This window comes from Stigmatopora argus, chromosome 17, assembly GCF_051989625.1.
Source record: "Stigmatopora argus isolate UIUO_Sarg chromosome 17, RoL_Sarg_1.0, whole genome shotgun sequence".
Classification (NCBI taxonomy): domain Eukaryota; kingdom Metazoa; phylum Chordata; class Actinopteri; order Syngnathiformes; family Syngnathidae; genus Stigmatopora; species Stigmatopora argus.
In genome coordinates, this window is record NC_135403.1 from 9,050,425 (window position 1) to 9,063,173 (window position 12,749).

At 39.0% G+C, this 12,749-nt stretch overlaps 1 protein-coding gene across 1 annotated transcript in view; it reads left to right on the top strand.

The window, feature by feature from the left end:
• The first annotated feature begins 12,507 nt into the window (after positions 1 to 12,507).
• dipk2ab (divergent protein kinase domain 2Ab) overlaps positions 12,508 to 12,749 on the top strand; it is a 29,340-nt gene continuing 29,098 nt past the window's right edge. Inside the window, exon 1 of the mRNA XM_077624434.1 lies at positions 12,508 to 12,528. The gene's annotated coding sequence lies outside the window, so the exon portion shown is untranslated. The remainder of the gene's footprint in view (positions 12,529 to 12,749) is intronic.

Below are 12,749 nucleotides of genomic sequence, written 5' to 3' on the forward strand. Positions count from 1 at the left end.
CACTCCCAAAAGTAACTTTAAATGTGAATTTAATGTATTTGAAGCACTATAAAACTATATTTGGAAAAAAGTCTCTATTACATTTGTTCGGAAACGTTTCCCTGGAAATAAACAGGTAACTCTTCAAAATGTAGGGTGTTTTTGGAAAGTAATAATTGTGAATTGGGTCAAGTTGAGGAGTCAGAGAAGCTGCTGCTGCTGCACTAGCCAACATCCCTTCACATGAAATCATCTTCTAATTTCCATTGTGACCGACAGCCATTTGTCAAAGAAGTGCATGGAAGACACGGCTTGATTTGTAGCCAAAAAGAGAGGGCAGGGTTTTGAAAATAACTTATTTGGTTCAAAACCTATCTAAACATACTTTCCCTAAAATATTAAGCAAAATCTTGGATGTAATTTCATCTTGGCGGCCTGTAGTGTCCTCCAGAAACAAGTCACTGATGCTAAAAAGAAATATACCAATATTTAGAAAGTTCCTACACTGTACTGTATTATTTAAAAAGAAAACACTTAGCCTTAGGGGGCTTGCAAATAATAGATTTAGATAAGAAAACCAACTTTCGATGATCAGACTCATTGAGATAAAAGATTATTATTTCAAACAATCACATATTGTTTTTACACCATTCATTTTAGGGCCAATATCTTCACGCATATACCTTGTTCCCGTAAAGGCTGTGAGCCACCCGTACAAACTTAACCCTACTTTCTCCAGTTTAATGACACAAAAGCGACAGAATGGAATTTGAAGCATCCAAGCGTATAAAAGGTGCCACTTCAATCAAATTCAACCAACGTTTTATAAATGCAATGGGCTCAAAAAGGAGGGCTCGTCTCAGTCTATCCATTCCACCCATAATATATGAATTCTCCGAACTGCAAGGCCGTGTGCGGTCGATTGGTCGCGGTCTTTTGGTCGCTCGGACCGCAACAACGGGCGACCAAAAGACTGGCGACCAAAAGACCGGCGACCAAAAGACCGACGACCAAAAGACCGACGACCAAAAGACTGGCGACAAAACAAGGTAAAACAACATGGTCTACGCATCAATAAAAGCCAACAATGGCCATGAGCAGTTTCACTGAGCCAACGTGTGAGTGTATAAGATTTTGTATGTACATGCGCTGTCCCTTTAAGAAGCTACGTCAGTCAGGGTCTTAACAAGTTCGCCAACAAAAAACAATAAAAGTCCGGGAAATTTGGAGCTTTTCTTTAGCCTAATAATTAATAGGACATTACGTATGACTAAATAGTAATTCACAGTTTGTATTTAGGGAATTTGAGCAACAATTTTAAATGGTAATTATCAATAACCTTCCGGGCGACCAAACGTCCGGCAACCAAAAGTCCTGCGACCAAAAGTACCGCATATGCCTTGAAAGGGCTGTGAGCCACCCGCATCCAAGCGTATAAAAGGTGCCACTTCAATCAAATTCAACCAATGTTTTATAAATGCAATGGACTCAAAAAGGAGGGCTCATCTCAGGCTATCCATTCCACCCATAATATATGAATCTTGATACATTTAAACCTGCCATCTCCGAACTGCAAGGCAGACATGTTAACCACCAGGAAAGCATACAACCTAAAAGGTTAAACTATCCCTGGAAATGTGAAGATCAGTTGCACAGCTCGAGCGTGTTCTGAAATTAATTGCTTTCTTAAGAGCAAACAACGCGTCATTGAAAAAACAGACTGTGGAGGATAGAGTAATGTGGAAAACCAATATTTGCGTGGAGGATACACAAAGAAATGCAAACAGAAGCTGCATGCGGCGGATGAAAAACAAAGAAATGCAAACAGAATCTGTACACGCCATCGAAGCATCTCAGTTTGGGGCTGAAAATGCTACGATTATAAATATCGACGCCTTTTTGAAGGCGAATAATTGTCAGAAGTTTCAGAAATGTGTGCAAATTATTAATTGACACCCTTTTATATTGTTTATTCATCATTTAGATTCATACGTCTGAAGAAAATTGATGAGCACCAGGTAGGAAGAGCCCCCTCAACATTTGTTTAACCGTGATAACGCATTGCCAATTCAGAGCGAGGCAAGACTGATTTATTAAACATTGACGCGTGTTAGTTACACAAGCCTCGTGCCTCATTTAACAAGAAGTTGACGCCTGTTGGGAAAAAGTCCTCCTGTGTTGTTTGAATCACATCCTAACGAGCAATTATATTCGCGCGGCCATTAAACCGAACTGAAATTGTTGGTATACATCATAAACAGTGCAACAATATACAAACCACTCTAAAGCACTTCATACTGTAGCTTGTATCACTAAATAATGCATGACCAGAGAAGAGCAAGTGTCATGTAGTGCAGGCTTCTATCAATACTAGGAACCGACAATTCCGATTAGTCAAATGGAAAAAATATACTAAATGCATCGACATAACATGTTAAATAAAGTAATCGCAGTTTAATTAGTTCACTGTTCACTTAATGTTTTTTTTTTCTGTGGACAGCGGTTGTCAAAGTGCAAAGTTAAGTTGATTCTTGATTTTTAAAGGCAATATTGTGTGAATCATAATACAGGGTTATAGGATTGTAAATTGTGGTTTGAAATTTTTATTAAGGCAATTTGAAAAGCACTTGAACCATAATTTCCTTTAAAATGAAGTTAAATGTCAGTATTAACGCTCATATCTCAACTCTTTCTCGTTAAAATCAACAGAAATATCAGTTAAAGACAGATGTACCGTACAAAGAGACATTTAGGATAAATAATGTGCGTATTGTTATATTGTCTGTCTACACGTATTGTTTGAAATTTTTATTAAGGCAATTTAAAAAGCACTTGAACCAAAATTTCCTTTAAAATGTAGTGAAATGCCAGTATAAAGGCTTATATCTCAACTCTTTCTCGTTAAAATCAACAGAAATATCAGTTAAAGACAGATATACTGTACAATGAGACATTTAGGATAAATAATGTGCGTATTGTTATATTGTCTGTCTACACGTATTGCTGCATTCCTTGTGCTCAATCCTCAAATTGCACAATCGACCGCAGAATTTTTCTTCTGACTAATGTACTTCATTTTCAAATGTGTTTCGACTGACTTCTTGGACAGAATTAAATCCCTTTTAACACATAACCGCTTTGACGCATTCCCGTAATTGCATTGCAGACTTTAAAATTAGCATATCACATTTTGGATGAATGTTGCTAAAAGTGGACCAAGTTTAAGAATTGAAATTTTAGTGTGTGTATGAGTACGAGTTTTAAAAAGCACATTTTATATACAATAGGGGAAACTGTGATTAGCATATGCATGTAAGGTCGATCTTCCCCAAAGGTCCTGGTCAGAATCCTCTAGTGTACAATTACTTCTGAATATGAAGCAAAAGCAAGACTAAAACCTCTCAGTATGCTTCTCGCGTTGAATTCCAGATGTCCAAATCACTTATTCAAAATTCAGGATGGAACGTGTTTAACGTGGGATCCGAGTAGCCCAACCCTGCAACCACCCATTGAAGTTGCTCCAGTTGAACCGAAAACCAGCTGTTGAAACAACGACCAGGCCAAAGGCACGTCGTCGAAAGCAAACGGTGCGAAAAAAAAAGGCCTGACGTCATCAAGAGACCCTGATGTGAGGGAAGATGACAAGCCCGGGAGGGGAGGGATGTCGACAAAGCCGAGCGGCGGGGAGGAAGTGATGAAGACTCCCTTTTGCTGGTAAAGAAGAGCTCAGACGAGCCAGTTGGAATGTGAAATGTAGCTTGGGGGCTAAAAAATAGTCTGAAGTAATTCAATTGGATTTGTTGAGAGAAAATGGAAATAACTTTCAGCAGCAGGCTGCTTTAGGCTGTTAATTGTCTTTTGCCCAGACATGCCTCTCCTTAGTTACTGTTGCTATGGAACAACAATTTGTCAAGTCGGATGTCATCAAGCATTCTTTTGGAATGGTTATTTAAATGACTTTACTTGCTCCCTTACCTACTGAAATAATTGTTGCCCCAAATTTTTTTTTACCTTACCTTTTTAAATAAGTGTCGTATTTTCCGGACTATAAGTTGAACTGTTTTTTCATAGTTTGGCCATGCCTGCGACTAATACTCAAGTGCAACTTATACTCCAAAAAATTGAACTTGCGTATAAATGTGAAATTACTTAATAAAAATCCAAATTATGAATGTGAAATGACTTAGTAAAAATCCAAATTATATTAAGTAAAAAAATGTTAATAAATATAACCTTCCCAGCAAACAATTAAACATTTGCAATCAAGTAATACTAAGAGACATATTTAATATTATTTTTTTCTTCTGAAAATATGGTATCTTTATGTTTCCAACTTCCTAACAAGAACTCTAAATTTAAAGTAAAGACTATAATGTTGAAGTATCACTACCCTATTTTTCCATTAAAAAAAGTTTCAATAAGATTCAATAGTTTCATTTTTTGTATAGTGAAATGTAACATTCAGTGATGAAACATTGTAGTCAGTGTACTACAGTGAAAGGTAAAATGAAGCTATTCCAACTGAATCATCACTCACTGTTTTTTTTCTTCATTTTCGTGTATACAAACACAAGATGCATTAACTAGTAGTCTGACCTGCCCCTCACCGCACTGCGCTCGCTCCAGAAACGTCCTTCTCAGCACTCTTCAACTGCGTCTAATGGACCGTGTTTCATGTAGACTCCATTTCCCGGAGAATTGGGCCGCGTTGACGCAACAACGGCAACACTCGTCCAAGGAGAGCCTGTCCTGTAATTAGTGGTGGCGAGGGGCACGAGACAACTCCGTTTGAAAATCATTAGCTGACGAAAAATCAGCTCAATTAGCCAAAGGTCACAAAGGTAATCCCGTCTCGCGGCGGAGTCGTGCATTGCATATTTTATGAAAAGTATGCTACATAAACACGGCTCTGACAAAGCCAATTTAAGCAGATTTCTTTTAACAGAGAAAATATTGTGACTCAGTTTGCCGAAAATATCTATTCTGCAACCATTAACACTCAGGTCACAAAGGTCAAGATATTTGATTTCGTGTGCGGTCAATTGATCGCCGGTCTTTTGGTTGCGGTCTTTTGGTCGCCCCGACCGCGACAACGGGCGACCAAAAGACCGGCGACCAAAAGACCGACGACCAAAAGACCGGCGACAAAACAAGGTAAAACAACACGGTCTACGCATCAATAAAAGCCAACAATGGCCATGAGCAGTTTCACTGAGCCGACATGTGAGTGTATAAGAGTTTGTATGTACATGCTTGGGCCCTTTAAGAGGCTACGTCAGTCAGGGTCTTAACAAGTTCTCCAACAAAAAACAATAAAAGTCTGGGAAATTTGGAGCTTTTCTTTAGCCTAATAATTACTAGGGCATTAAGTATGACTAAATAGTAATTCGCAGTTTGTATTTAGGGAATTTGAGCAACGATTTAAATGGTAATTATCACTTACCTTCCCGGCGACCAAAAGACCGGCGACCAAAAGATCGGCGACCAAAATACTGGCGACCAATCGACCGTGTACCATTTGATTTAGTATGAAAATGTAGCATATGTTGAAAAAATGAGATTCTACCTCTTTAAAAGTCACAACCATTAAAAGAAATGACCTTACTTGAACAGTAAAAGCAAAAGGCCACAATTAGAAAACAAAAAAAGTAGAACTATTAGCAAAAATATGGTTGTTGTTATGTTTAATGTACTGACCTTTTGAAAATTACCTTGGTGATTAGACTATTTGTCTAAGTACATGTATTTACAAAAGAATACATTCGCCATAATACCCCCCAAATCCTATTTAATTATAATTTTGTGTATTGCGCTGTAAAAAAACAACAACAACAAAAGCAGACTATCCACTTTGATGGGTAAATCTTAATTTATTTACCAGTGCTGTTCAATAATATAGACATATCCATTTATCCGTTCATCTCTAATGGACACTGTGTTAAAATGAGTTAAGGGAATTGCGTCTGAAATGGGATTAGTGTAATGCACCTCTGAGGAAGCAGAGTAGATGATCCGCTGATGTTTTATATGCCTGCACTTGCAATCGAGAAGCAGAACTATCCAGTGGTGTCGCAGGCTGGTGGTCTCCAAGTTGTCCACGCTAGAGTGTGTCCTGTATATCCCTATTCATCTATGTGGAGGGCAATGAGAATGTGGCATAGATGGAGCGCCTGAGGAGAAAAAAGCAGGTGTTTATTCAAAAGATATGTATTCTGTTTGACACACACCACCCACAGTACTCATATTCCCACACGCGCACACACATACGCACCCTAGTGAAGTTCCACTGGGTTCATGTGAGGTGAGGCTGCTCAAAAACAAGGAAGATAAATAATAAACTTGAAAACGAAAGAGTGTCTAGCACAGTACATGACAGTGGATGCGTATTTTTATTTCCACTTCTCACACTGCACGTCCCGAAACGCCCATTGGTCTGTGAGTTCAATAAATTAGGGGTCAGCAAAAATAAATGCTGAGCCTATTGTACACAAAGAAACTTGCACGGCAGCAAAACAAACACAATAAATTACTAAAATGCTTTGGGCCAATTGGAAGAGTGTGAACAGATGTTGTTTAAGATGCATGATAACAAAACATCATGTCAGAGTTGCCCGCCTGGTCGACCTTATCCCAAAATGTAAGCAAGCATGAAAATTCCAGTGTATGAAGACTTGGCATGAGAAGTAGGTCATTAGTTTAGAATTTTATTCTTGCTTGAATTGATTGTAAAGCAAACCCAAAAGTACAAATAGATAGCGTTATATTTTTATGAATGTATTCAGAGGAGTTTTCTGTAATTTCAGCTTCATGGTTATAGCTAATAATATTAATTTGGGGTCTACTGAATTCAAATTCATTATGAAATAGAGAAGCTAATTTGCCACAAAAAATAATAAAGTAAATCAGGTAGCATATGCTATATTCAGTTTTTGTATTTACATACATAAATAAATGAAAAAGTATTCCAGAGAGATTTATAATGCCATATTTTCACAAATTATACTGAAATGGTAGATATTCATAAATGAAGATTAACATGTTAATGAACTAGTAATGGTAATTTAAATGAACCCTTAGAAAATCTGTAAAGTTAATGATGATGTTTATCTGATAGCGGCTATCACAAATGAAAGGAATTTTGTTTGATTGTTTAGTTTAGCATTTTGAAGAAATGCCACCATAATGACACAGAAGAAATGGATTCATGGAAATGAAGCACTTCCGCTGTGTTCACGCTACTTAAATATGATTATTATAACTATAAAAGGACAGCTCAGTTGTCTAGAAAGGTAATTGCAAATGGAAAACTATCTTTTATTGTGAGAAGAGACGCAGACGCTCCGCTTGAATGAATCCTCATTTTGTACACGCGCTCTTGCCCAGATGACTTGTTATTCCCCAAACCTTATATCAAGACATGGCCATTTTTCATGCTTAGGTCTAATTAACGTAAGCCAGAGAGAAACACCTCACTAGTCCATGCTTCATCATGGGCCACTATGTGATTGACGACTTCTCCGCCGGCTATATTGCAGCAGAGGCACTTTAAAGTTTCGGTCATCTCCTGCTTGTGAATTATGGTGGTATACAACGTTAGAGGTTGAGAAAGACCCAAGTATGTGGTGGAGGAATACAAAAGAGCGAGGCAAAACTTGGACAGCATGAAAGATACGAGGGCTGTTTTAAATTTCAGAGGAGGATGAAGACTCCCCTGCAGAGAAAATAAGAAAGCTACAGGGAACACAGGTCAATGGTATAATCCACACCCCTCTGGATATGGAAAGGGACGGCCCGGGGAAAAAAGATTTAGGAGGATCAAGTCAGAAATAATAAGAAATGATTCCATAACCCCTAACCCGACGACCTGGATATTAATTTCATTCAGTAATCTCTCTTACACGGTATCGGTTGTGTTCTCATGTTCATGATTCATGGAAAATCAATTCAAACTGATAAGCTTTATTAGAAAACAATGGGAAATTGATAAGTCTGATTTGAGCTACCGTTTACGCAGTGGTGTGCCGTCAAGGCCTTCTCTGCTGGCCTAAGAAATATCTGAATCATATATTATATTTTGTCCATCAATACTTATTAAATAATTCCAAATTGTCTGTCAGCTTCCTTTCATTGCTTTCCCCCTGGTTGCACTGCTTCCAGATGTTTTCATATTGAAGCATTCAACCAATCACATTTCAGCCATTATTTGTTGCCAGGGTCAGAAATCTGCCTCAAGGCCTTCACAATCAGCTCTGCTGCATTAAACAAGCGTCGATAAGGCTGTTGCTTTAACCAATCACATTTCGAGTTGGCAACACCACAATGCCTTCTCGCAGGCGTAGGGATACGTCATTGCCTTCTCGCAGGCGTGGGGATATGTCATCGCTTTCACCAACTATGATTGGCTAGTGATAGCGTGGACTAGCCAGAGCCACCAAATTTGGCTAGTGATAGCGTGGACTAGCCAGAGCTACCAAACTGTATTTGGAGCGAGCTGCACAAGCAAATATATTGTTGTGTTGATTTAATAGCGGTTTTGTCAACCTACAATGGCTGAAGGAGGAGTAGAAATTGATTTGTTTGCAGATTTACTGTCAAAGCCATTTTCAAGACGGACTTTTCAAGAAAAAAAAGCTGGACATCATTAAGAAAGGTCGGACAACTCCAAAGCAAGAAAGCCTGTCACAACCGGGAACAAACATTTTCAGCACTAAATCGGATAAAAACGTATGCCAGAAATACGACAGGAAAGGCTCGACTTTCAGGATTAGATTCGATGGCGATAGAAAAGGAGGAAAGAAAGGAGGATGGAGTTTGGTGAGTTAAATATGGCTATATTCCTAAATAATATTTAAATTGTGTGAGGTTATTATTGATGCTTTTTTATGTGTCGCAGCTGTAGCTGCCGTAGAGGTTTTATAGCCACAAAATAGTTTTTGAGGGTTGGACTGATTCCGACAGCTGAAGGCGTCACTAGAAAATTCACGGACCGCCACTGCGTTTACGTCAGTCCGGTTTTAGTTTAGTAGTCAAATCAGCATACAAATCATAATGAGAGGACAATTCTACATTACCGTCTATTAGACAGACAGGCACACTTTGAGCAAATCCTGTCATTAAATTTAAAGAGGCTAACTAACGATACAAGAAAGATGATTTGGGGTGCAGCCGTAAAAGAAGTGGGTCACAAAGTGTCTCACCAAACTGATTCAATTACTGGTTCACGCCCAAGTCTTTATTGTTTATGGACGGGACTATTAAAGAAATCACAATGTATAAAGTCAATTTAGCCAACAAGACATTTTGGACATTTATTGCCGATGCCAGAATACCCCCTTATTAGTTTGTTGGAGACTACAGCAGCACTATAAATACTTCTCTCTGCAGGGGAAGGGAGATGTCCACGTGGAAGTAATTGAGTGAAAAGAGGCCTCACAGGGATGAAAGAGGGAGGCTGGAATTGGGTAAGTGCTGGGATGAGAGCGAGCCCGCACTTCTGAGGTGACTGCTAGCGGGCAGGGGTTGCCAGCCAATGCGATCGGTCGCCTACACCAGCTCGCTTCATTACCCATCTTTCGTCGTTACGCTCTTTTTGGACTCGGAACATCAAAAACAACGACTCAGTCTCTTTTGGGAGGGTTTGGTTCTTCAGGTCTAGCAGAAAATTGTTATTTGTGACTACTTGAGGAGATAAAAAGGAGAGACAAATGGGATATCAAAGAGTTGACAAATGAGCTCGCAATGCACCTTATCGTGCTGTCGCTCTGCAACACGCCTTAATTGCTAGTGCAGAGATAGACAAATAAATCAAGTTGGGGCTAATGAGCTTGGTAAAATGAGAAGGGACAATCAATTCCAAGGTAGATTGAATGTGTGTATACTGAAGTGAGGTACACACTTTTATTTTAATCGGTCCTGTCCAGATGCTTCTATGTGAATAAGAATCTGAGTGGCTTTTAATCGAAATCTAATCTTTATGTTTAATATTTAGACTTTTAAATAGCTTAAAGCAGAAGGAAAAAGTATGTGGAGTTTTGGAATTTCTTAATTTCACCATGAATTGATCATTATTTCTGATATTGTGTTGTCAGAAAGGCAGGGTTTTGATTGAGCATGAGCTAAAATGAGTAAGGTGTCATATTTTTGACGCAATGAGGTGCAATAGTAAGTCAGGATGGAATTTAAAAAAGAATAGAAACCCTTCTAAAACTGCACAAGTGTATGCCAAGCAGAGAAGAATGTGTTGCAAAAGTAGAAGCCATAAACATGGTTGTTTGTAGATACTTGGATTTCTTATAAAGACGGCAAGGTATTTTCTTCAAAAGACCCTTTTAAAACAAAAAAAAACACTCGCTTTCAGTTAAATGCCGTCTCGGGAAAAGGGCGGCCTGACGTCTTGCTCGCTTCCAGTCAAGTGGGTCAACTGTAGCCTGGTTGACACAGCTTTAGAGAAGGCGCGGCAGCATAAGGTTGTAAGAGCTTGTTAACATTCCAGTGCCAGGGACCCCGCGTGGCTTCCTAATAAGAGACGTCTTTGTGCGGACCGCCAAGCCGGTCAAGAGACGGGGATACGACACGAGGCGACGCTCATGCCACTGGAGGAACAAACACGGCACTGTGTGGTGGACAAAGGCACAACTGCATGGCGTGTGGATGACGATCTCCTCCAGCCCAAAATAGAATATGTCAAAACGTTACATCATTTGGCTGCTTTACTCAAAATAACAACGGTTAAATAAGTACATCTTTGTGGAAGCAACTGAAACGCCTCCAAGATGTACCCGTACCAGCCACAGAAGTGTTACCTGAGATAGCAAAGGGTTGGCAGAAGATACAGTTGGGGGGCAGACGTTGTAGATAATGGAGAACAACTTGATACCATTAGGAAAACTCAGTGTCAGGTCCTGGCATTGTGGAATTCCCTTACAGACACTGCCATTCTGGCTTTGTTAAGGTACTGATACTCTGAGAACAGAAATGCACCCATATCCCATTCACCCAGGTTCTACACGTTGCTTAAAAGGGCTTCCTATCTCCCCGTCTTCTTCATCCTTGGCAGAGGTCTTGTCTGATTTGACAGCATCTAAAAGGAAGTGGTTGCTTTGTCCTTGCCTCCTCTGTCACGACACCTTGCTCATCATACACACCGGTCCCTATGATTCAAACTGGGAAACTCATTCCCCATGACTTGAGGATTTGATATGATAACTTGAAACTTTTGAATGGCCGGAGCAGTATCTGTCAAAAAGTCAAAGACTGATACTCGAGAGACAAAACAGTCAGATTGCATGTCAGGGCGTTCAAAAATGCCAAATTGAATGACAATGTCCAGTGAGGCCACGGGTATCATCTTAGCCGGAATCTAAAGGAAGAGTCAGGGGAATTCAGCACTGAATAAAGGGAAAGATTTGAAAAGCATACTGGAATCAAGCCAACAATATTGTCGTAGAAAATCCTAACCATTCCCTATCTAGTGTAAAATTAACACAATTCCTCAACTCAAATCTTATAGAGTGGCAACAAGAAGAAAAGTTTCATCAAACCATGTGACTAGAAATGTTTTGATACCAACTAGAGCAGGGGTGTCAGACTCGGGTTGGTTCGGGGCCGCTTTGACGTCAACATTTTAGATATAATATTTAGATTTTTTTTAATAAATGGAGTAAAAGAACTGGATTAAAATCCCTGAATATTCAGTTTTTTATAGATCTAAAACAATGTTTATTTTAGCTTTTTTTATACATATTTTTAGATTTTACAAAATGATTTTTAAACTAAAAACACAGAAAAAAATCATTAAAAAATTACAATTATTGATTTAAAAGGGGGAAAATCAGGAAATTTAATATACATCTATACTCTTCATTTTAATTTGATCCTAAAACAGAAAGTCGGCCCTCATGATTTACTTTCCCGGGCCACACAAAATGATGCGGCGGGCCAGATTTGGCCCCCGGGCTGCCACTTTGACACCTGTGAACTAGACCATTATTTGTAGTCATACTTTTGCCAATATCTACTCACTATATTACTCTATCTAACACAGTCATTATTACAGTGTTTTTTTTTTAAATCACAGTACTCAACAACAATCATTGATGGCTTGAAATAATCATTATCCCCCTGAGAAATTGATCAGTAAACACAATAGCCCAACCTGATCTCAAAGAATAACATGATCCACAACACAGTCATCCGAAGTGAACAATCCCAAGAGAAAACACAACAGTAAGAGGTTAAAAAATGTATAGACACTGTACAGTAGATGGAGAAAATAGCCGATAATGTTTCCCGGCTGACAACAACATGTCCATGCACTTCACACAAAGAAAGAGCACTTCCATTTACACACACACAGGTGGCGAGTAGTGTTGCCATGGCTCCCCCTGTGCTACAGCTGACAAGTGTTTTCTGTTACCATTGGAAACACACGGAGAGCCAATACGTGCAGCAGATCAACGAGAGGTCATTTGGAAACCTCGATAGGTCATATTTTGCCAAACAGTTGGAACTATACGATTTTAATGGGATCTATTTATCCTTTTGGTCAGAGTAAGTCATGTTCAGTGATTATATTTTCACTCTAATTCTGAGCTCAAGATGGAAAAGTGGAAAATTGCAAATAAAAATACCAAAAAGAAATCACTCATACTAGATCATATGTTTTAGATTTCTATCTTCCTGCTTTTCCCCTCTTTCCGGTTTCTCATCTGTATGCGCTAACCTGAAGCAGATCCCTGTGATGTGTCTGAAATAATATTCATGCTCGAGGC